This window comes from Oryctolagus cuniculus, chromosome 11 (assembly GCF_964237555.1).
Source record: "Oryctolagus cuniculus chromosome 11, mOryCun1.1, whole genome shotgun sequence".
Lineage (NCBI taxonomy): Eukaryota > Metazoa > Chordata > Mammalia > Lagomorpha > Leporidae > Oryctolagus > Oryctolagus cuniculus.
The window spans coordinates 8,041,749-8,066,120 of NC_091442.1; the positions used below are offsets into that span (position 1 = coordinate 8,041,749).

The following is a 24,372-nucleotide window of genomic DNA, read 5'->3' on the forward strand; positions in this document are numbered from 1 at the left end:
CTTCCAGGCCAGCTCTCTGCTGTGGCCCGGAGTGCAGTGGAGGATGGCCCAAGTGCTTGGGCCCTGCACCCCATGGGAGACCAGGAGAAGCACCCAGCTCCTGGCTTCGGATCGGCGCAGTGTGCCGGCCGTGGCAGCCATTTGGGGAGTGATCCAAAGGAAGGAAGACCTTTCTCTCTCTCTCTCTCTCTCACTGTCTATAACTCTACCTGTCAAATAAAAAAATAAAATAAAAAAAGAGAGACTCAGCATGTCTTGATGGAAGAGTGTGGATGAAGACCCAGGCCGACTCTTCTGTCTCTGCAGGGAGAGAGGGACTCGTGGCTGCCCTGCCTTTGGAAAGAGGAGTCATCTGTGGCCACAGAGAGAGGGCTGGCAGTGCTAAAATCTGATTACTCCTTAGCTCTCAGCAGGGTCTAAAGCCACATCCATGCCCTAACGTGAATCTCCCCAGGAGCTGGAAAGAGCCTCTGCTTTGATCTGGGTGTAGTTCCCAGAGTGCGAACACGGGTGACACCCACGGAACTTCACACATCATGTGTCTGCACTCCGCTGCAGACAAAATCAGCTCAGGTTTTCAAAAAGTAAAATAATTGCCTCCCTCCAGGGCCATGTTAGAGATTCTGCTGACCACGATTCCGGCTTCAGCAGGTTGTAAAAGTCCCTGGGTGACACAGATGTGCAGCTAAGGCTGGGGCACGGCCTGCACAGTCGGAGGCTGTTAAACAGTGGCGGCCTGGGGAAGCGGCCAGGGCAGGCATGCGGCCTTTCGTGTGGAGAGGCAAAAGCAGAGCTGTTACTGCTCCGTGGTGTTGGCCCCTAGAATCCCAGCCGCTCCATCCAGCAGGGACTGGGGTGGTTCCTGGTGGGAACATAAACTGGTGCAGCCAGTGTGGAAGACAGTACGGAGATACCTCAGAAATCTGAAAATAGGTCTACCATATGACCCGTGTGGGAATTTACCCAAGTGAAATTATATCAGCATATGAAAGAGTGATCTGCACCCCCATGTTTTTACAGCTCAATTCACAATAGCTACACTATGGAATCAACCCAGATGTCCATCAACTGAAGACTGGATAAAGAAATTATGGTGTTTGGGGGCTGGTGCTGTGGTGCAGTGGGGTAAAGCCCTGGCCTGAAGCGCCGGCATCCCATATGAGTGCCAGTTCAAGCCCCAGCTGCTCCTCTTCCAATCTAGCTCTCTGCTATGGCCTAGGAAAGCAGTAGAAGATGGCCCAAGTCCTTGGGCCCCTGCACCAGTGTGGGAGACCAGGAAGAAGCTCCTGGCTTCGAATTGGCATAGCTCTGGCCGTTGCGGCCATCTGGAGAGTGAACCAGTGGATGGAAGACCTCTCTCTCTGTCTCTACCTCTCATAACTCTTTCAAATAAATAAAATAAATCTTTAGAAAAATAAATTATGGTGTATATATATGCTATGAAATACTACACATGGTTAAAAAAAGATGAAATCCCATCTTTTGCAACAAAATGGATGCAACTGGAAACCATTATACTTAGTGAAATAAGCCAGTCCCCAAAAGCCAAATACCGTGTTTTCCCTGATCTGTGGTAACTAATAGAGCACCTAACAGGTAACTACAGGAGCTAAACTGACATCTGAGGCTGGATGACTGTTTACAGCCCTTCTCTCGACTGCTGAGAAACGGTGTTTTGCTCTTTGTACTATTTGTTGAACTCTTTACTTAGTGTAGGGTTAATCTTAGGAGTATAAAGTACACTGCAAAGAGATCTTTGTAGAAATTAAGCATGGGAATAGGAGAGGGAGGAGGAGGAAGGGTGGGAGCGTGGGCAGGAGGGAGGGTGGGAAGAATCTCTGTGTTCCTAAATCTGTGTATATGAAATGCATGAAATTTTTGTACATTCAATAAAATTTAAAAAAAAGATATTTATTTATTTGAAAGGCAGAGTTACAGAAGGAAAGAGGGAGATGGGGAGAGGGGGAGGGGGAGGGGGAGGGGGAGAGAGAGAGAGAGTGCCTGCAACAGCCAGAGCTGGGCCACATCAAACCCAGGATCCTGAAACTCCACCCGGTCTCCCATGTGGGTAGCAGAGGCCCAAGCGCTTGGGCCATCTTCTACTTCCTTCCAAGGGGCATTAGCAGGGAGCTGGATTGGAAGTGGAGCAGCTGGGAATTGAACCAGCTCTCTGCTATGGGAGGCCTTTGTCACAGGCAGCAGCTTAACCCTCTGTGCCAAATGCCAGCCCCTTGATAGCTCTATTGCCGCCAAAGGGAGGGGCTCAGCCCTCTTGTGCTTGGGCCTGAAGCCAGCAGCAGGAGGAGGGGTGGGAGCGTTCTGGGTCCACAGTTTAGGAGTCGGTGCAGCCTGGAGGGGGCAGGGCCAGGGCAGCAGACAGCACTGGCTGGCGTCTGGGAGCTCCCCGTGCTGACTGCGCTCCCGGGCTGTGTCCGTTGGCAGCACTCTGCCCCACTCTGCTCTCCTATACGCCCTTGGCTTTGGGGGCTTCTCTGGTTTAGTCCTGTGCCCTGGGACCTCCCTGGGTCCCTAATAAACGGAGATGCTTTTCCACTCCCTGAAGAATGTGTGAGTAATTACCCCACGTGTTAGGGTTGCTGCTGTCAGACGGGGCACTTAGCACACTGCGTGCAGAGAACCGCTATCATCACCAGTGGATGTGGCCTGAGGGAGACATTGGTGCTTCACGGGTTGGTCCACAAAGGGTCTCGCACACAGTAGGCACACAGTGACTATTAATAAAACGAATGTTCATCTGAGCCACAGATTTCATTACCCAAATTAGAAAGCTTCTCCTTTCTTAATTACAAGGGCATGCTTTCAAACTGTTTAATGACATCTTGTTTCGTAGCCTGCTTAATAAATCATTGCTGCCAACATCAAGTTCCCCATGTCGGCAAATCATCTAAATATTTAACTGATTCTTTTCCCTCTCCAAGCTTTCATGCAGACCCTTGACACCGTGTGGCTGAGGTCCAGCCCCTGAGGCTTGAGCACTTCGGGTCTACATATGCAACCCTTCCTTCCCGGGGCACAGCTGATCCCAATGGGTGGCTAAGTCTGGAGTCATCGGCACCCCCGCCCTGCCATGCCCCTGTGCTCTCATTTCCTCTACTGGAGGGGCTGGAAGCAAAACATTCATTTTCTCAGTGTCACTGTCACTTAGGCATGGCCTGGTGCGCAGTTTTGGCAAACAGGAGGCTAAGGGAACTCTGCCAAGAGCGGAGAGGCGACCCGGGGAAGTGGCACTCGCCCACTGGTGGCGAGTGTGGTGGTGTCGCCAGGCAGGCTTCTCTCCTGGTACACAGCTGGCGCTCTGAGAGAACAGGCAGTTCTATCAGCACAGGGCAAGGCCGAGCGAGCTATGGAGAGCCCAAGAAAGGGGGACAGAACACCACACAGCTGCCTCTGGCTTGGTGAGAAAAAACAGCTCCTGTTGCTTAAGTCCCGTGAGAGCTGGGCTTTCTGTTACTTGCAGCCAAATGCATTTTTATGTTGGACAGCTGTGATGCCCACTGAGGGGCCTCATGTGGAAAGTAAAAGTTCCAGGTGAGATCTTCAAGGTGTCCCCTTGCGGCCACCACAAAGCCAGATAAAAGATAAAGATTCAGGATGTGTTTTCAGCATCTTAAAATATGTTTATGTTAAAAAACTGTATTTATTTGAGAGGAGGAGGAAGAGAGAGAGAGGGGGAGAGAGAGGGAGAGAGACAGAGAGAGAGAGAGAGAGAGGGAGAGAGAGAGCGCGCGCGCATGTGCATCGGCTGGTTCACTCCCCAGGTGCCCACGATGGTTGGAACTGGGACTGAGGCCAGGAGCTGAGAGCTGGGAACTCAACCCAAGCTTCCCCACGGGTGGCAGAAACACAATCACTTGGGCATCACCTGGTGCCTCTCAGGCTCTGCCTTCGCAGGAAACAGGAGCCAGGAGCAGAGCTGGAACAGACCCAGGCACTCTGATGTGGGCTACAGGTTCTTCACTGCCTAAAGCCTGCACCATTTTCAGCGTTTTAAAGAATTCTTTACTAGGTCTTCGCTATGTAAAATAAGTTGAAGGCTAAATTTAGATTTGGGGCAGAGAATTTTATAGGTTTGCTAATGATGGGTTTTAAAGGAAATATTTGTCTAACTGAAAACCAGCTTCTGTGATTAAGCAATTAAATCTCAACAAGGCAGACATCATTATTTCTTAAAGATAATTTAAGATGCAAACAAGTCACATGATGCTATGGTTTGATACCATATAGCATGAATATTAAATGTCTAAATTTAAATATTATTTGCTCCAACCACTTCCACCCGCATATAGTTTATTATAGACTCTGTTGAGCTAGAATGTATGCAATGGGGACATGGGGACAGTCACTAATTAAGGAGAAAGTGCTGAGCCCACCTTGGGTCACCTCTAGGGAAGTGATCAAAAAATTGCTACAAAAAAAAAAAAAAGAGTGGGAAAAAGAGGGATTCTGTGGAAGCAAAAAATGCCAACATTAGCCACATACTGAGTCCAGGCTACACTGAAAGTGCTGCACCCAACAATCTTATAAAGCAGACCTATTTTTCCCCCACATTTCACAGAGAGTGACTTTGAAGAACTGGGAGAATTCTTCCCTTGTCTGAGGTCACATATTTAATCCTATGTAGTCTGATTCCGGAATCTATGTTCTTATCCATGACCCCGGATTGCCTCCCTGTCATTGCCAGAACTGACCACGAAAAAGCTTCCAGGAAACACAGAAATTTCAAGAGGGCACCCAATTTTAAGAGGGAGTAGGAGTTTGGGTGTATCTCAATTTCTAGAAACTTCATGTCAATAGTTGCTGAAATATGAGCCTATTTTCAAAAGTTAGTGAGAAACAGAGTTAAAAGTTAAAATTGGGGTGGGTGTTTGGCCTAGTGGCTCCGATACCCACAGCTGATGTCAGAGAATCTGGGTTCCAGCCCCCAGCCACTCCTGATCTTGGCTCCCTGCGAAGGCCCACCCTGGGCCTCGGCCATCCCCATGGGATCCTGGCGTTAGTCTGCCCCAGCCCTGGCTGTGGAGGGCATTCGGGGGTTGAAAAAGTGCAGAGATCATCTCTGTCTCTGCCTCTCAGATAGAGACATACTTTTTTAAAAAGGATAATTTTATTTTAGTGATTTTTCTTCATAGTACACATTTTCAATGAACTTTTTGAAGACCCCACAAACAATTCAATCATTTTAGCTAAATACATTTTATCTCCGTATTTGTTTAAACCACCTTCTAGTTTTATTATGGAAAATAAAAACACGGAACAACTCCCAGTGTTTCCTAAAAGTAAACGCCTTCTAACATTAAGATATGGATCCTAAAGAAAATATTTGTTTAACTGAGAAACAGCTGCTATTAAGCAATTAAGTCTCAACAAGACAGACTTCATTACTGTTCAAGGATCATTTAAAATTGAGACGATGCCGAGTTGGCTGGGCAATAGATCCGTCCATCTCTCTGTGGGTGTCCAAGGTTTCAAAATTTCATTAAACTACAAATTCAGGTTTTTTATGGGGGGGTGGGGGTTGTTGCCTGTATATCCTGAAGGAAACAGTTACTGGATCTTTCGGCCAATCGAAACGCAGTGCATCTGAAAACTCTCGTTTTATAAGTTACACGGGGTTAGAAAGAGATGGAGCCTGGAGCAGAAAGACGGTAACAAGGTTTCGCCTCCTCCAGGATGAGTGTGTGGAAATTAGCTATGACGTCAGCAGCAGCCACCTCCCTGGCGGTGGAGGGCGTGGCTTCCGATGATTACACTGCTGCTATTTTGAGTAATGAGATGGGGCTCTTGCACAGCAAGCGGTAGATTTTGCTGGGTTCATTTAAATTTTATGGAAATGAGCATTTATCAGTTGACATCTACTGAAGCCCCTCTCTCATGCTTGCCTTTCTTTTTCCAAAGTTCTTTGAGAGCAGAGGAAGGTGTCTATAAAAGCAATAATCGTACTTCTTCCTTGGCAAGATGGAACTGACCCCACTGAACTCTCAGTGGAACTGACAGTCCCCTTGGCCCCGCCCTAGGGAGTGGAAAGAAGGTGGGAGAAACCCATGAGTACCTGCTTTCCTACCCAGCACCCAGGCACTGTTGGAAAGATAGTTACTGGGGTGTGCAGGCCACAGAACTGTTATCAGAGACCATGTTTCCCTCGGGTGATGGGATAACCTAAAAAGCATCCCATCCCATTTTTTCACATTTACCAGAAAACAAAAACTAGTGGTGAACCAGGTTCTATGGAATCAGGATTTATACGAAACAAAAACAGATCTCAGAACGATCTCTGGATGATTGTAATTTTGCAGGGCTCTTCTCGACTCGCAGCACTTTGCAATTTCTCCCAACCCTTGGCCTACGTCAGGCCAAAGGCAAGCACCAGGGCTTGCCCACCTGCTGTCCTTCTGCCCCTCAGCAGCATGGACAAGCTGAAGAAACGCTGAGCCCTCCCGTCATCGTTCCCCTCTCAGGTCAAGCAGCACGGCAGGTGGCAGGTGAATGGGGCATGTGGAACATGAGCGGACACACATCAATTACAATACAAAAGAATTCCCAGACCCCAGCTGCTCCCCAGAGCTTTCGCCAGCCCCAAGTCTCTATGGTAACTGAACTTCCCGGGGCCTCCCTGGGTATGCAACTGGTAGATTTTCTCCTTTTTCCTTCTCAAGGAAAGTTCTCAAAACTGATTTAAATATAATGATAGCCTCATCTCCACGTGCTAAATGGGAGCTGTATTCATGTTGGGTGGGCTGCCTTTCAAAATGTATCCATGTCTTCCTTCAAACACTGCACAAAGGTGACTTTTCTCCTAATTAGGGGTTCCTTTCCAGAAAACCCTGAAAAGTTGGGAATGGAAGGTGGTACTGTTCCTTTAGGGATGACTGGGTTCGGGTTGCCAGGCAACTAAGTAACAATAAAACGAGAAGGGGACCCCTGCTGAACAGAACCGCCACCACATTTCGCGAATGCGCCCCTGCTGTCCTTATGTGGTGTAGCTTTTCCTGGCGTGTCCACCCTGTGGTCCTGGGTGGAGGGGTTCCACGTGGGTGAATGCTCAAGGCTTAGCTTGACTCGGGGTCAGGCAGAGATGAATATCTGTCAAGGATTTGCTGCATCCTGAGAGTATCCTTAGCAAATGTTTCATTTTCCTAGCAAATCAGTAGCGGTATTTTTTCAACGCTTCATTTTATAGTTGAGGGAAATCAGACTCCGGGCAAGTGGCCTACCGATCACTGAGAAAGAATTTCAGCTCCGATCTTGCTGATTTTTAAAGTGCATCTTCTTTCTGCCCATCACGTAGCTCCTAATGCTTCTTTCTTTTATGTTTCAGAAATCACTCTGTCTGTGGTTCTTCCTACCCTTGGAGCTATTTAATCCACAGAAACAAATACACCACATCTTCCCCTGGGATGCAAAGGGAACACACGGCCATATATCCTGTCCCCCTTTCTCCTCCCTGTTTTCTCTCCAAAGTCTCAAAAAGATTTGGCTCAAGCCCTAAGGTGTCAGCAGTTGGCCTCTTGGAAGCATACTTGATATTAGAGTGTTTGACCAGTCAGCGACATTGATTGATGTGTTGAGCTGATCCGAGGCAAATTATCCTCACTCACTAACCCACATCACCCTGACAGAGGCAGACACCACTCATTTAAAGGAAACCACAGCTGTTGAACCTTAGGTATTCGAGACTGTAAATATTACGTTTCAGATTAGAAAGGAAGAGAGGAGAAGAAGAAAAGAAAGAAAACCCTAACACTTCAACTCCTTTGTCAAGAAAATCTTTTCCAGGTGAAGCTCAAAAGCTGTCGTCCTCCAGAAGTTTGAGCAACTGCCATTAGGGTGGGAAAATGAGAGGCAGCCGGGGTAGGACAGGATGTCCTGAGTGATTTTATGATACTTCTGACCTTAAAAGGCACGCACGGAGATGTAAGTGCTCTAGCGATTTTGCAGATCTTGAATTGGCCTGTCTCGAAGGCCGCGCGAACACATCCTGAGGTTTGACATTTGCTGCGATTTCTCCCCCTCTCTTCTAAAGATCACCGCGCAACAAGGCCGCAGAACCCACCAAATGGGAGCGTCGGTGGGAAGTTACTAAAGCAGGTAGTGAGGGTTCGCTGGGGGCTGCACTTAAGCAAATCTGAAAATCGCTGGCTCTGTGGTGGAGAGAAATAAACACTTTGCTCGCAATTTGTCTTTGGCTTGCCTTTCTGCGATGGCTTAGTGACAGCAACACTTTCCTGGCACCGAATTAGCTGAACAGCACGCGGGAAGGAAAGAAGATAAACCCCAGAGAGGAAAACATGCTGCAGTCTTATTTTTTTTATTCCCTTTTACTTTTAAAGATTAAGTTTAAAAGAATAAAAATACGTGATCACGTCAGGCAATATGTCTTCCTCTGACAGGCGCTGTAGACTGTTTAGGGGTGGGTGTCTCCCAGAACCTGGGAACCACGGTGCAAAAGGCATCAGCCAAAGAACTCCCAAATTGTAGTCACCTAATTAAATTCTTAGATGTTCACTAGCAAACAGGGACATGTAGCCAAAACGTGAACTTGAGTGTTGAGAGCTTGCTTGCTGAGTCGTGTCAAAGGCCAATGACGGCTTCTCTGTTGGGCTCCCTACATATGGTGAAACCATATTGACTAATTGCTTAGCAATTGGGAGAATTAAGAAAGCAGAGTTCAGATGGAGTTGCGGGGAGAATAATCGGTTAGACTTAGAATTAAAAACAAACACGATGACATTCACAACAAAAATGAGAAAATTAATAGAGCAGCTAGGCTTGGGATAAAAAATTTAAAAATATTATGCATTTTTAAATGGGCCAAATACAGGGAAACTCCTGAACCTATTTCATAACAAAATGTTTTTTTAAAAATAAGGAAATCAGATCCACGTTGATCAAGTGGTGAGTTCATGAGTCCTTATAATTCAAAGGGAAAATAACAGCTCAAGTTCTTTTGTGTAAAATTTTGGGGACAGAGAATCTCAACAATCTAACTACCCAGCTAGCTGCCATGATTCTTCCTCGACCTTGCTGGTGTGACCGATCCACCGTGTGTTCAAACATCCCAGGACTGTCAGACAACAGGGTGTGTGGCTCACTTCCTCCAAGGAACAGATGGGGCATAGCCAGCGGTCTGTCATCCCTGGGGACTTCACCCAGGAATAGGAGGATTCCCAAGCTCCAGCCTTCCCCACCCACTAGGGCCACTGTCACCACTGACTCGTGGGGCTGTGCAGTTCCCAGGTGTGGGAGACACTTGGAGCCCTCGCTGCAAGCTAACACCTGACTCCTAGCAGCCCTTGTGGGCAGATGGCTGCACGTGGGCAGGGGCACTTTGTGTCTCATCAGGGCAATTCTCCAAAAGGAGACAAAAGGGAGTTTGGGAAAGTCATCAGGAGTGTCACATACAGCTGCGACCATTCCCTTTTAAGGAAGAAAATGTATAGTTTTTGTTAGAGAGAGGGAGAAGGAGGCGGGGGGGGGGGGGGACACAGAGAGAGAGAGAGAGAGAGAGAGAGAATCACACCTTGCCCCTTGCGATTGTTCTTACTCTGCAGCGCCCTGATGCATTCTTGCAAAAGGTTGATCGGATGCCACCGTGTCTGAACTCACAGCTGTCTCAAGACTTCCCTGTGCCTTCCCTCGGCAGCCTGCTAGTGCCTCCGCACTCGGGCTTCTGTCCAGCAGTCCCTCCTCATCCTCCTGTCTCAATACTGGCCCCACATTCCTTTCTCAAGCCTCATGGCTCAGTCTCGCTTTGGCCATTGCCGGGCACACTCTCCCCTTTGATCTCTGAGGCCAGTTCTTTCTAACGATTTAAGTCTCAGCAGAAAAAGGTTGCCTGGGGCCAGCGCCGTGGCATAGCGGGTAAAAGCCACCGCCTGTAGGGCTGGTACCCCATATGGGCATCAATTCGAGTCCTGGCTGCTCCACTTCTGATCCTGCTCACTGCTATGGCCTGGGAGAGCACTGGAAGATGGTACAAGTCCTTGGGTCCCTGCACCTGCGTGTGAGAGCCAGAAGAAGCTCCTGGTTTCAGATCGGCACAGTTCCAGCTGTTGCAGCCAACTGGGAAGTGAACCAGTGGATGGAAGATTCTCTCTCTCTCTCTCTCTCTGCCTCTCCTTCTGTCTGTGTAACTCTGACTTTCAAATAAACAAATAAATCTTAAAAAAAAAAAAAAAGAAAAAAGTTGCCTCTTCAGAGTGGATTTCCCTGATGATGCTACCAAAATGGTCCACTCACCCGACTCACACCCCAACAGCTTTTACTGTTCTCAGCCCAGCACAACGCTTTGTAGCATGGTTCCCAAATCACCTTGTGTGTCTGTGTTTTGTTCACCTGTTTCCTGTCCACTCCTTTCCTAGGAAATGTAGGAGCCACAGAGCTTCCTCTGGTCACCACCCCCATCCCTGTGTACAGCAGAGTGCCTGGCATCCGGGGGGTTCTCAATGCATCTTCATTTATGTGAATGTATGAGTGTTTTAGTTGGGGGAAAAAGGGTTGGGTTCCAGATTTTGGGTGGGAAGTAGGCAGTATTACCATCTCCATTGTACAGACCAAGAAACTGGGGCTTGGGCAAGCTACGTCTTACTCAAATTTATACACTTAGTAAATGATGGAGCCTCGATGCAGAACAAGTTACTAAGACTTCAGAGGTTCTGCGGGTAACTGCTGTGCTGTGTCCTGGCAATGACTTGCCCAGGACACTAAAGTTTGAAAGGTTAGAAAAGGTATCAGGACTCCATTCTCTGTCTTTGGGCTAATGTCCCCTACAGTTTCTGAATCTGAGGCTTTATCATTTGTAGTGAATTTGTTTCTTGACACAGTCCCCTTTGCTATTTCTTAAGGTTTGCCAAAATCTTTTGTAGTTGAACGAGATGGTAAGAACATGACACTCTGAGAGAAAGTGGTGTAGCCTGCCAGTGTGGCCAAGTCCCTGGGGCTCATGGGATAGGGCACCAGAAGAGATGTAAGTGTCATGTGTCTTGGTGTTCTTGTAGTAAAAGGAATGGCAATCAAAGATGCAGAACTCACTTTGGGCTAACAACTTCCCTGTCACTCCACTCTTTCCATCTGTACAAGAAACGGATTCTGAAGTCTGTTTTGAGGGTAGGGGGAGTCCCTGGACCTGCAGAAAATCCCAAAATTTGTTTCATTTCAGTCTCTTTGGGGAAACGATCCAAAGCTTGCATAAGAAATTTGAATGCCTATGCAAAACTTTTAGTTGCCTGGGACAGGCACAAGATAAGAGATGTATTTCTGAGTTTATATCACCCTCACCTTAACCTTGGACCAAAAATATAAAGGAGATTCTAGGAAAATGGCTTTGACCTCAGACCAAGAAGAACAGAACAAACTCAAGTTATGATAAAGGACACAGATATTTCAGAGCCTGTGTTTTAAGCAAAAGATAAAGGGTGTGGGAGGGAAAGGGCTGGAGAAGAGAATCCACGGCGCTGTTAGCACAGCTGGCCCAGCTGTCTGCAACAGCACCTTCACTCCTCCGGGTGTGCTGACCCACACGGGTGACAGCAGGGCTGTGCTCAGAGAGAAGGGGCTTACCTCTCACCTACTGGAGACCGCAGGCACGTAGCGGACTGGGGGACCTGCCACAGCAGAGACTGCAGTGTTTTAACAGTAAAAGCTTACAGTAACCCAGGAGCCTGATCACAGCCGCCTGCTAATGGACACTGATGTCTGATCTCTCCCTCGTGTCAGGTGGGCAGCTCGGCACGGTGGAGCTAAGAGCAAATTGCAAATCCCTCAAGGAGACATCAATTTCTGGACTTCAGAGGAGACAAAAACCCAGACCTAGATCTGAAAAATTTATGAAGAAAGTGTACGAGTTTTAAAAATTTTGGAGATGGGACAGCTAGATAATGAGAACTAAGGCTGAGAGGAGGAAAAGTCCTCAAACATAATGCGCATCAAGCTGCTTGGGGTCCTTGCAGCCATCACAGACGTGGATGGTAATGAACCCTTCAGTCCTCTCTCAGCTAAGGCACGGAGCACACACCATCAGATATGCATGAGAAACCTTTAGGAGGTCCATGGACTCAGCAGCACAGTGCAGGATTACAGAGTAAAGTGCCTCTGCTTTCCATCTTCCTCTAACCCTCCAAGAAGAAATCTCAAGTTCAAGTTCAAGGTTTTAACACCTCACTAACACTTCCTAATCACCTATCACAACAAAGAGGGTAGACTCCAGCTCCAAGAATTAGGCAGGCCATCAGGATCTGGCTAGATCTAAAAACATTGTTTTGTTGTCACTTTATTTTTTTGCTTCTAGCTGTTTTCATTTAGACCAGTGGTTTCCATTTAGGATTGTGATTAAATAAAGTTTTCTCTTTAATAAAAGTGTTCACAACAAGTAAATAATAGCACAGGGAGTAGGTACATTTGAACAATGTATCATGAAAAAAGTTAGGCACACACACAGCTTATGACAATTTTAGCCAACACATTCCACTCACTTCAGTGTTAACCAAGAACTCTACTAAATCCTTTATATGTATATACTACATACGTGCTGTAATATATAATAACATAACATACTTATATAATAGTATAATATAAAATATGTAATAGTATATTACATATTAAGGGCTTAGAATATGACTATGGACATATTTAACTAGATAAAGTTTTTTCCTATATATTATAGATTTATCATATATAGCAATATGAACTTATTTAACTTTCTTAACTACTGCTTGAGGCTGGCCTTATTGTTATTTATGATTTTATAAGAAAAACCTAATAATCCAGTTTAAATACTTTGCAGAGAATTCAAATCTAGGGAGCTGCAAGGCCAGGATTCGAACCAGAGGACTTTGTGCTCAGGATGCATCTTCATCACAACTGTGCTATCCTGCAACCCAAAGGCCCTGCCATGAGCAATCAGCGTCAATCTGTGAACGTGGGTTATCAAAGCATCAGTCAAGCCATTCTCTATAAATGGAGGACATGGAGACAAAAACAGAACCTGGTGACTACGCAGAAATATTCTAAATAGAAAATACCAAGACGATGTCCTTCAGTGCTTCATTCTCTCAGGCCCAGGACAGCTAAGCATAGAATCTGGAAAAATCGAAGCAAAGACCTCAGTGGAGCCTTGAGCGAGGTCAATGACTGGGTCTTCGTGCAGTTACAGCTGCAAGGTTGCAAGGTTTTAGGCAGCCTTCACCTTTCAGATGGGGTGGAAATCTGGCTTTTCAAACAGAACATTGAGAAATAAGAACTGAAAACAAGGATTCTTAAGGATTCCCCACAAAAAAAGACTAGAGAACTCTGGAGTGCAAGGTCAAGAAGACTTAAACCAGAAATATTCCCACAACCTCTCGATGGACAGAATTCTGTACGGAGCTGGTGCGTTCTGGACCCCTCTCCATAAAACAGCTTTTAAATAGAATTAGTAACGGAAACTAAGGAGAGCCCAAAAGCTCAGGAAAAGCTGACAGCAGAACCACTACAAATCATGACTCAGCTGTGTAATTTTTGCCCAGCAAAAATATATTCTCTGAGTTTTGGATTGATTTTATTAAAATATCTTTTGTTTATAAACTCGCAACTTTCCAAAGCAGTTGATGTAGCCTATCACACCTTATCATTCTAGTTACTTTGGCAAATGGTGGGGAAAGTAGTTTATTACTACTTTCAAGAGAAGGAAACTGAGGCCTAAGACATTAGGATCCTAACTAGTAGAATCCCAGCCCGTCTGACATTGACCAAGTGCCCACGGCGCCAACTGCTTTGTCATGCTGTGTCATTAATCCCCTGTGCCAACCTTGGAGGGGGCACAGGCCCTCTGCTCAGGTCTCTGGAGGCTGAAGATGGGGTGACTCACCACTCGTCTCAATGTGCAGCAGCCAGCTTGTTCTAGGTCACAACAGCACTTCCACTCCCGCAGTGGGAGTGCCCACCGCACAGCAACCAGTAAGCGTTATGCACCCCTGCTTGTTTTCTGGGCGAGCAGTTGTTACCAGTTCGTTTGGGAGCTGGAACAGCAGCCCCCAAACCGGGCTGTCTGGTGCCAGATCTTCCCTTTACCCTTCTCAGTCGCACTCATTCATTCTGAACAACATTGAAGACTTCTCAGCCACCTGCCATCTGGGCGCAGGAACCTAAAGTCTGCCCTGGAATCCTCATTTATTAATTTATATTGAAAAATACAGAAATACTGCAGAGATGGGCCAGTGCCACAGCTCACTAGGCTAATCCTCCGCCTGCGGCACCGGCACACCAGGTTCTAGTCCTGGTTGGGGTGCCGGATTCTGTCTCAGTTGCTCCTCTTCCAGTCCAGCTCTCTGCTGTGGCCCAGGAAGGCAGTGGAGGATGGCCCAGGTCCTTGGGCCCTGCACCCCATAGGAGACCAGGAGAAGCACCTGGCTCCTGGCTTCGGATCCGCACAGCGTGCCGGCTGCAGCGCCCCGGCCGTAGCAGCCACTTGGGGGGTGAACCAAGGGAAAAAGGAAGACCTTTCTCTCTCTCTCTCTCTCTCTCTCACTGTCTAACTCTGCCTGTCAAAATAAATAAATAAATAAATAATAATAATAATAAAGAAATACTACAGAGATGAAAAAGCCTCATTTTATACGACCTGGGCTTGAGTGTATGAGGTCCGTGCTAAACGGATGTGAGTTCAAGTTCTGGCTTTTGTTTTCAATGAGGCTTCTCCTATCATTACAATGACCTTCCTATCTCATCAGGGTATTGAGTGTGCATGGACCAAGGATGCCAGTGAGTCATGAGCCACAGGTGCCGCTGACGATTTCACGCCCCTCTGGGGACACATAAGAAGGATGGAGTGCCACATGCGTGTGGCTTTTATCCCAGCCCTGCTGCCTACTGTGTGACCTTGCCTGAGTTACACTGACTCTCCATGGCTCAGCGTGAATCTGAAAATGACAACAGTAGGGTTGTTGGGGGATTAGGAAGCGAATGCCGTGGCGCAGGGCATGGAGTAAACTCTCCCTAGGTTGTCAGCAACCCTCTGGATCGCGTAGATACTAGTAAAGCCCTTCAGCGTGGGGCGCTCATCACAGTGAGAAGGGGGCTGGGGCGTGTTTATGGGCCAGGGTGGGATTCAGAGGGGCTTCAGAAAAAGCTCCTGAGAGATCAGAGAGGCAACTGTGATTGCTTTGTGACTGGATTCAGGAATGATCCAGACGAACAGTCAAAACCTCCCTCACGGCCAGCGTGGAAGTTTAAGGGCAGCCCACTCCAGGTCCGGCCGCCCCCACCTCCTGCAGGTGTCCAGCCTACCAGCCTGTTCTGCTGTAGTCTCCACACCCTTACCACACGGACAGCAGTCACGCTTCTCCCGCGTGAAAGCACCAATGCCCAGAGCCTCAGCTACCTGTAATGCCACCAACATTCTTGGCGGGGAGACTTTTTCCTACGGTAGGCAGTCACTCCACGTTTCATGTCTAAAGACATCCTTTCATGGGTAATTGTGGAACCATCCAGACAAAATTCCAAATGTATTACCTTTTTCTTACAAATAATGCGAGGTGGACCACCTTTTGCGATCTCTGTATTTTTCTTTTCAGAAATTAGTAGCAGTGTCAGTAGCTTGACGGCTTGATCAGGAGGAGGGAGGGTCCTCAAGGCAAAGATGAGGGTCACCCACCACAGGCACTGTCACAGAGCTCCATGCAGAGGGGATGCGGGGAGGAAGCCGGTGATGCTGGGGCAAAGCCACCCGCCTGCCACAGGAGCCGTTTTAGCACTGTTCCTGCCAAGGTCAACGCCCAGTCCAGGCTGGGGCAGGGGGCTGCACTGGCACAGCCCCGGCTTTAATCAGGGCACGATTTCTTGGCTATAAATCTTCAAATCTGACTCTCTGGATCTCTGTTTTCCCATGAACCTCAGAACATTTGACAAAATTTTTTTCTGCGATGCATGACTGAGAACCCTGAATGGACCCTTAATGTTGCTCATCTTTCTCACTGGCACTTCCTCTGCTGTGGATTAGTGAGCGCTTCTTCAATTTCCAAGTTCTTGGAGGGACCTGTGATGTCCTTCCTCCACGCTCTCACCACACAGGCTAAGGGCTAGCAGGATTTTTCCGTAAAGGGTCGAGTAGTAAATGTTTTTGGTCACTGAGTCTTTGTTTCAGCCCTTCCACTCAATGTTAACCCACATTACAGCCACAGACACCAAGAAACAAATGGCCTGGGAGACTTCCAGCAAAATCTTATTTACAAACACAGGTGCTGGGCTGGGTCTGCTGAGCCTGGCACAGAGTGCAGAACTTCTGAGTGAGGACACTGACTACTGTAGCTCTCATCTTGGCTTTGGCACTGGCTGTCTGGTCACCTCGCACAAACACGTTGACCTCTCTGTACTTATCCTTCCACATATGCCCGGAATAAAACCAATAAGCTGACTGATGGCAATTCCCCTAATATCTACTCGGCTTCCCCCAGTGTACTCAGGTCTCAGAACGGATGTCGCTTTTGCAGACAAACCTCCCTGAATAGCTTGTCTAAAATAGCCTTCAGCTCAGTCCCTCTACTTTCCCTTTTTAGTACTCCTCCACACCTGACACATTCTAATTCTAGTTGTGTAGAATCTCTCTTGCCCCTAGGATATCACCTCTTTGAGGGTGGAGACATTGTTTCCGCTTTGTTTAATGCTAAATTTCTAGACTCCACTACAGCAGGCACCTAATAGACACACTGAATGAAGAAGTGATTGACAAGATGCTGAGACTCTTCATTCTCCAAGCCTTTGGTAAAAACACAGATGTTCGAAAAATAGCCTTCCATTAACAAAACCCCTAAGATCAATGTAAGTCTAAAACTTATTTACTAGTAACTAGCTTTGACATTGGGAAAAATCTACAAATCTGCCCAAAAGCCAGATTTTCAGATCATGCTTAGGATTCAACATATCCTGTGGCCAGCCCCCTGGTAGTGACAGGGTGGGTGGAATTTCACGATGATGACACAGAAATGGGCTTGAAGATCAGATATTGCAACTTTCTCCAGCTAATGAAGGGGATGATTTGAATGGGATTTTCCTAGGATATAAAGGTTTTCTATTTTGCAATACTGTTAAAAAAAAGTTGAGTTATTAAAAGTTTTAAAGGCTTGAGAATTCAGATTAAGAAAAACATTGACTTCTAAAAAATCATCTACTTTCATCTACCATGAATTCTATTTGTCAAAGTGATATTAGCACATAGAAACAAGTTTAAAAAGAAAAGAAATCCAAAATACCACTACTCTGGCACAATAACTCTTCACTATTTCCCAAGCTGGGGTGGGTACTTGGCACAGTGGTCACACTGCCTGTTGGGATACCTGCATTCAAATCAGAGTACCTAGGTTCAAGTCTCAACTCCACTCCCAATTCCAACTTCCTGATAATGCATACCCAGGGGGTAGCTGGGTCTACACCAGCCACACAGGAACCCTGGGTTGAACTCCTGGCTCCTGGCTCCTGGTTCTGTCCCAGCTCAGATCTGGCATTTGTCGAGTGAACCAGCAGGTGGGAGCTCTGTCTCTTTGCTTCTCAAATAAATTTAACATATAAATAATAAATATTTCCAAAGTTTCTTCCTTTATGTCAATCTTAGTTTTTTTTTTTTTTTTTTTTTTTTGACCTCCAGTCAGAGTGGCATGGAGGGGGGCTCCAAGAGAGGCAAAACCAAAAGGGGCTGGTGGGAGTGGGGTTTCTAAGCACAATTTTGGGGAAAAAACTGTCAATCAATACAAGGCAGGGACAAACCCATCAAAAGACCTAATTTGAAATCTTCTCACCCTGACTGCTCATGATAAAATAAGAGCCGTCAGAAGGGTGGGATACCCAATTTGTTTTACAGTGAACTGGGAGCTCAGAAGGGAGGAGTCACCACTGCCTTGCTGTTCTCAATGATACCGACTTAGTCTTGATGATCATGTTTACTATTTAGACCGGGGGAGGAAGCACTCTTCTCTGCCAAGGGCCATTTGGATATTTATAACATCATTTTGGATCATACCATTTTAACTTAAAAATTAGCCTGCTATAGATTTAATGAATGTTGAATGCCACCTGCAGGTGCCTTGGCAGGGCCAGGCCAAACGATTTCACAGTCCTACAGCCTGTGGGCCGGAAGTACTCCACTCACTGTAGACAGTCAAGCAACACTTGTTTCTGCAGACGTTCAACAGATAAGTGACAGCTGCTCACTCCGTGGGAGGTACTGGGTTCAGTTTCATTCCTCTGAACCCAAGACAGATCTAAGGGGACATGTGCTACTTGTGTTGCATTATGATCTCCTTTTAATTGCCAACAATCTAACTGCAATCCCCAGAAAGCAACTCAACACATGCAAAAATGCCCACTCGTTGTGGACCAGATGAGTTGGGTTTAGAGAAGCACTAAATCAGTTCTAGTGGAGGAAGCTCAAGGTCACGTGGGAAAACCAGCAAGGAAATAGCCAATCAGAGACTAGACCATGAAAGTAGACAATTGGAAAAGTGTCATGTCATTTCTTAGTCAACTCAAGCTCTGATCATTATCCTATCTACTTTGGTCTCTTCCACACAATCCAGTATATTAAGTATGCTAAGGGTTGGCATTATGGCACAGCAGGTAAAGCTGTCACCTCCGATGCTGGCATCCCACATGGGTGCTGACTCATGTTCCAGCTGCTCCACTTTCGATCAGGCTCCCTGTTATTAGTCTGGGAAAAGCAGCAGAAGATGGCCCAAGTGTTTGGGCCCCTGCCCAGTACGTGGGAGACTCAGAAGAAGCTGCTGGTTCCTGGCTTCCATCTGGCCCAGAGCTGACAGTTGCAGCCATCTAGGGAGTGAGTCAGTAGATGGAAGGTCTTTCTGTCTTTCCCTCTCTCTCTCTGTAACTCTGAGTTTCAAAATTAAAGAAAGAAAGAAATCTTAAAATAAAAAGAAATAATTTGTTGTTGCTACCAATGATGAAGCTGGGTGTCCCTCTTATGCATACCTGTGCTAGCCCTGGGATAGCCAGGGCACTGAATTGTGCATTTGATTCCTCTCTTGCCCCTGTGAGTTTCTCAGGGAGGGGCCATATCATGGTCATCCTAGCATCTGCAGAGCCTAGGCCAGCGTCTGGCATCTGGTCACTGGCTTGGAAGCATTAGCTATCTGAAGGAGCCTACAGCATATCAGTTGCCTTTGAGATTCAAGTCTGAGAGAGGCCAGCTCTTTCACCTGGTATGGTTTGAATGTCCTCTACCAAACCCATGTTGCAATTTAATTGCCATTGTAACATGCAATTTCTGAAAGATATAAATGAAAGTTATGATTGAAACAATATCACCGTAGAAAGTTCTCGGATTTCATTGTCTTTCGCGTCCCTGATTGTAACGAATGGTCTTGGTCACCCAAGGCAAGATGTTCAATCACCTCAATTTTCAGTGAGTCTTTGATCATCATCAGAAACGGATTTATTCCCACGCCCCAGATATCTGAAACAGAATTAAGAGATGGAATCTTTAAGTGGTGATTAGAAAATGAGGCCTCTGCCTTCGTGAGCTGACCAATGCTGTCTTCATGGGCACAGCTTGGTTATCGTGGGCACGAGCTTGTTGTGAGTTGGGCCCCGTCTTGTCCCATCTCTCTGTCTCACCTGCTCACTTGCCTCTTGGCCACAGGATAATGTAGCACAAAGGCCCTCGCCAGACACTGGCATCATGCTCTTGGATTGCCCAGACTCCATGAGTCAAATAAGCATCTCTTGTGTACACATAACCCAGTGCGTCACACCCTGTGAGAGCAAGAGCAAACAGACCACGACCCTCCCCAGGACAAAACAGAATGGTGACACCTCCCATCCCAAACCAACTGGACTTCCTTCCTGCCCCCACTAAGGAAAACATCTGAGAAAAATCGACAACAGAGGCTGGTAGCCGTCTCTGGAAGGCTTTCCTTGTCCTGAGCTCTGCCTTTTTATTTCACACTTTTCTCACCACAATTGCAGTCCTGACGTCTCTAACTGCAAAAGCCGTGTGCCTGCCTCCCCAAGCCATGTGACAGAATCTTCCTTAATTAGTGCATTCATAATAGCAACAATAATTCCAATCATTAATAAGCCACTCACCCCACTTAGGAACAAACACAAATGGCAAGAAGTCAATGTTAATGTTAAAACACATGTAAACAAGAATCCAGGAAGGCCAAACACAATGACCTTCCGCCATTATTACCGGCAAGGAACGTTTTCTGCCGAGCCTGGGAAGTCAAGGCTACAGTAACCGCACTCCGTGTGCCTCCACCTCCGGCTCCACCAGGGGAATCAGTGAATTGTGGCACAGCAATCTGGATCACTCCAAATAGCACGTGCTTTGTGAGGGCAGCAATCATGTTAGTGCAGCTCCCTGAGTCTACAGGGGGTTCCTGGACAGAGCAGGTGCCCAGCACGTCGGTGTGGAATGCATGCATGCATGAAGTCTCAGGGGTCCTGGCGGCTCTCCTGTGAGAGGGGCGCGCCCCGGTGTTCACACTCACACAGGAAGGTGGGCCCTGTGCCGTGTCTCAAATCTCGAGCTGACTCCACGTTTGCCAAAAATACCCATGAGGGCTTGAACGTTCATTCAAGAATTCCTGAATTTTATTTCTGTTTTGGTGAGAAATTAACGCAGTCCTTCTGTGAGTTCCTGGGAAAACAGGCTTGTGCCTGGACACACTGCACGCAGGCAAGGTCTCCATTTGCGTCTCTTTTCTTGTGACGGAGTGGGTGCCCCGTGGCCTGGGAAAAGGGCAGCCTTTAACTTTGGAGTGCGCGTCTCGCTCTGTGTGGGCTGGCACATTTTCCCCGTTCTCAAGTTTGGGAAGTAGTTGTAGCTACCACTTCCCCACTCGGCGCGCTGACACCCGCAAGTCTGGGCAACGCCTGGGGCCACCATCTGTCTCCCTCGCCTGGAACGCCGCGGAGCAGCGTCAGGATGCGGAGCGGGGACGGAACGGGAGCGCGGCCCTCTTGACAGACTGGATGTCTACGATCATTTCCTCCGCTGCCTTTCATATCACTGAACTGAAACGATCAGGCCCGTCAAGAGCAAGGGCCCCGGATGAAAGGCCAGTGCATTAAGACAGGGCATAATTGCCGGCTTCTGAGTTGCTGACATTAATCGTTTTGTGGAAAGAGACAGTAGAGCTCCTCTCTGTCTAGCTCTCCCTCTGTCTCCCTCTCTTACTGCCAACACACAGGGGTTGTAGGGGGAGTGGATAGGAGGAAAAAAAAAATCCCAACAAGATTTGCTAATTAAAAGTAATATGTTTTCCTTTTTTTTTTTTTTTTTTTTTGGCAATTTGATAACACAAAACACTTACTTGGGGGCCACAGGGGGAAACAAACTGAGACAGAGAAAAAATGTTTTGTGTTCATCCAAGCACAACTATGTTAATGCGTATTATCCCATTAATGTGCATCAACACCGGGAATCGGCTCACCAATGCAAGCAAGAAGCATACACTTATCATCATTTGATAACATGTTTAATGACAGATTGACGGGAGATTTGCAAATGTGAACTGGCATCAGTGTTGCTAACTTCAGCTTCTGCCGCCGCCTCTGCTATGCCAGCATATTTATGTGCATAATTTGATTTCTCAGCCACACTGTTAGTACATTTTTAATATTAACTATGCACGAACAGACAGCCGAACTTAAGTTGCACTGATGGTTGGAGTTCATTAGATTGAAAAAGATGGGTGTGCGTGACCAAGATGGAGGCGGCGGTCCAACAGCTATGAGGCAGCACTCAGCAGACGCAGTCCACTCCCAGCCAGCCCAGGCTCTGCATTTCACGTTGTCGGAGGCAGCCACGCTCTCAGGAGTGAAGGGAGAAGTGGAGGGAGCAGCAGGGTCAGGAGCATCACACAGAGACTGGGGGATGGCAGGCCTTTTGTTTGCTTTCCTGCCACCCCCCGTCAAGACCCTACCCTGAGGCCCCTTGAGCTCTCTGGAGAGCAGAGAGCAGACGGGCACTGCCTCCCATTCAATCTTGATGGAGCCAGAGCACCGGCCCCTGCTCAGGAAAACCCTCCCTGGACGGAAAGAGGCCGAATCCATCCCCTACGGGAAGGTTGGATTCTGTCCCCATCACAAAACACTCGTGTGGCCTGCATGAATGACTCCATCCACCTTGTTACACTCCCACTTCTTCATCTGTAAACTGGTCACTCGGCCATCACCTAAGCCACAGGGTGGCAAAGCATCAATAAGTTAAGAGAGAAGCGCTAAGCCCGGTGTCTGACATGTAGGCAAGCCTCAATACACTCAACATACGTTAATTTCTATTTTATTTCTGCGAAGGTTTATAAGACCCAGCAGATCTGGGGATAAAATCCAAATTCCATCAGCCGAGGGCTGTGTGGTGGTGGTCAAGTCCCTTAATTTCTGTTGACTGTAGGCCCTTCATCTCTTAAATAGGGGTGATGACAGGGACATAGCTGGTGTGATGGCAGGGAAGGGAGAATGACAGGAAGCATCGAGAGTCTGGACGGTGACTTGAACACAGCGAACACTCAACAAGCATCAGCCCTTGTGTTCCTGTGGCAATCAGGACGGTGTCTCTGATGCCACGGGGATGGTGGAGTCTTCAGGTTCTAGGTCTACTGCCTCCTCACTGCAAGATATTGGGCCCCTGGCTTAACCTTTATTATTTGTTAAACATTCATTCGCGAGGAAGACACACACACACACACACACACACACACACAGAAGGGCAGAGGAGGGAGAGAAGGTGAGAAAGACCTCATCTACTGGTCAAACCCCTCCACCCTCACCCCCCTCACACACACACATGCCAGGGGCACAATGGCCAGAGCTGCACGGATCCAGAGCCAGAAACCAGGAGCTTCTTCCAGGTCTCCCATGCAGGTGCAGGGGCCCAGAAACTTGGGTCATCTTCCACTGCTTTTCCAGGCCATAGCAGAGAGCTGGATCAGAAGTTGTCGCTCCCCGTCTTCGTGGAGGAACGACACAGGACCCTGCGCTGTTCTTTCGTCTGCTCGGCCCTCCCCGGGTTTGCTGCTGGTTCTTCCCGGGTTGGCTACTATCCCTTCCACCTCCGTGGAAGGGCAGTTCCCCCTGGCCACATTCCCCACTTCCGCAGGGGAGCGGCACACCGCCGGCCGGCTTTCTCGGGGGCTGCACGGGTTCCCTTAGATGTTCCCCATAGATGTTCCTGGTGCATGCCGTCTCTCCCCTCCTTTACAGTCCTCCTCCGCCAATCCCAACTCGGCTGCCCACACGCCGAGTACGCTGCTCTCCTCCAATCAGGAGCAAGTCCTACAGTTTATTAGCTGAACTGGAGGCAGCTGTGCGGAAGCTGTTTACTTCTCTCCCAGCGCCATATTGTGGGAGAGCAGATGCATAGAATAAGTCTTAATTCCAGTAACTCAGTCCAGTCCGGATTGCTCCCCACAGAAGTGGAGTAGCCAGGACTCGAACCGGCATCCATATGATATGCCGGCACTGCAGGCGGCGGCTTTACTGCTATGCCACAGTGCTGGACCCTGCAGTTGTTTTTACAAGTACAGCTTTATCAGAACTCAGCCACACCTATTCATTTATGAATCACCCACGGCTGCTTTAGTCGTGCGAAGAGCTGAGCACAGTCGCTCCTTGGTATCTTCAGGGGAATTGGTCCCAGGAACTTCCTCAAATACCAAAATGCTCAAGTCCCTTACATAAAATAGCATAGTATTTGCATATAACCTACATGCATCCTCTGGTACATTTCACCTCTAGGTGACTTCTACTACTAATACAATGCAAATAATTATAAGAAAAAAATTTGTGCACATTTACTGTAGGTTCAACTTTTCTTGTTTCTTTCCTTCATTTTTAGTATTTCCAATCCATACTTGGTTGAATTTGCAGAGTGGGGAAGAAACGGATATGGGGTGGAGCAAACTGTAGCTGCAGAGACACTGTACAGCCCCCAAAGCCTCAAATCTTTTCTCTCTGGCCCTTGGACAAAATAAATCCACTGACCCCTGGACTAGATAACAGAGACTGCCTGACCAGGCTCAGCCTGTGCACCCCTGGAGAGCTTCGCACGAGCTGTTCCCTCCACTGAGAACTCGGGTGCCTTGACTCAGTGCAGGGCTGGCTACTTCTCAGGTCGTGGCAAACGTTCCTGATGGCATACGTGAAGTAGCCTTCAGTGGCCCTGTACGTTAGTGCTTCTGGCAATGGAAGGATTGCCTTGCGTAATGGCCGCTGTACTCTCGTCTCCACCGCGGAGCTCCCTGGGGGCACGGGCCTCCTCAGCCTCGCTCAGGTCCGGATGCTAGTGACCTGCCAGCACTTAAACGTGCTTGTTGACTGAGCGATGAGAAAGAACGGAAAAGACTTCCAGGGGTTGCATTCTTACCG

The 24,372-nt window shown here is 47.7% G+C and overlaps 1 protein-coding gene across 8 annotated transcripts in view; it reads right to left on the reverse strand.

The window, feature by feature from the left end:
- Nucleotides 1-24,372, reverse strand: part of TSHZ2 (teashirt zinc finger homeobox 2) — a 478,036-nt gene that overhangs the window by 157,932 nt on the left and 295,732 nt on the right. The gene's annotated exons all lie outside the window — the stretch shown is intronic.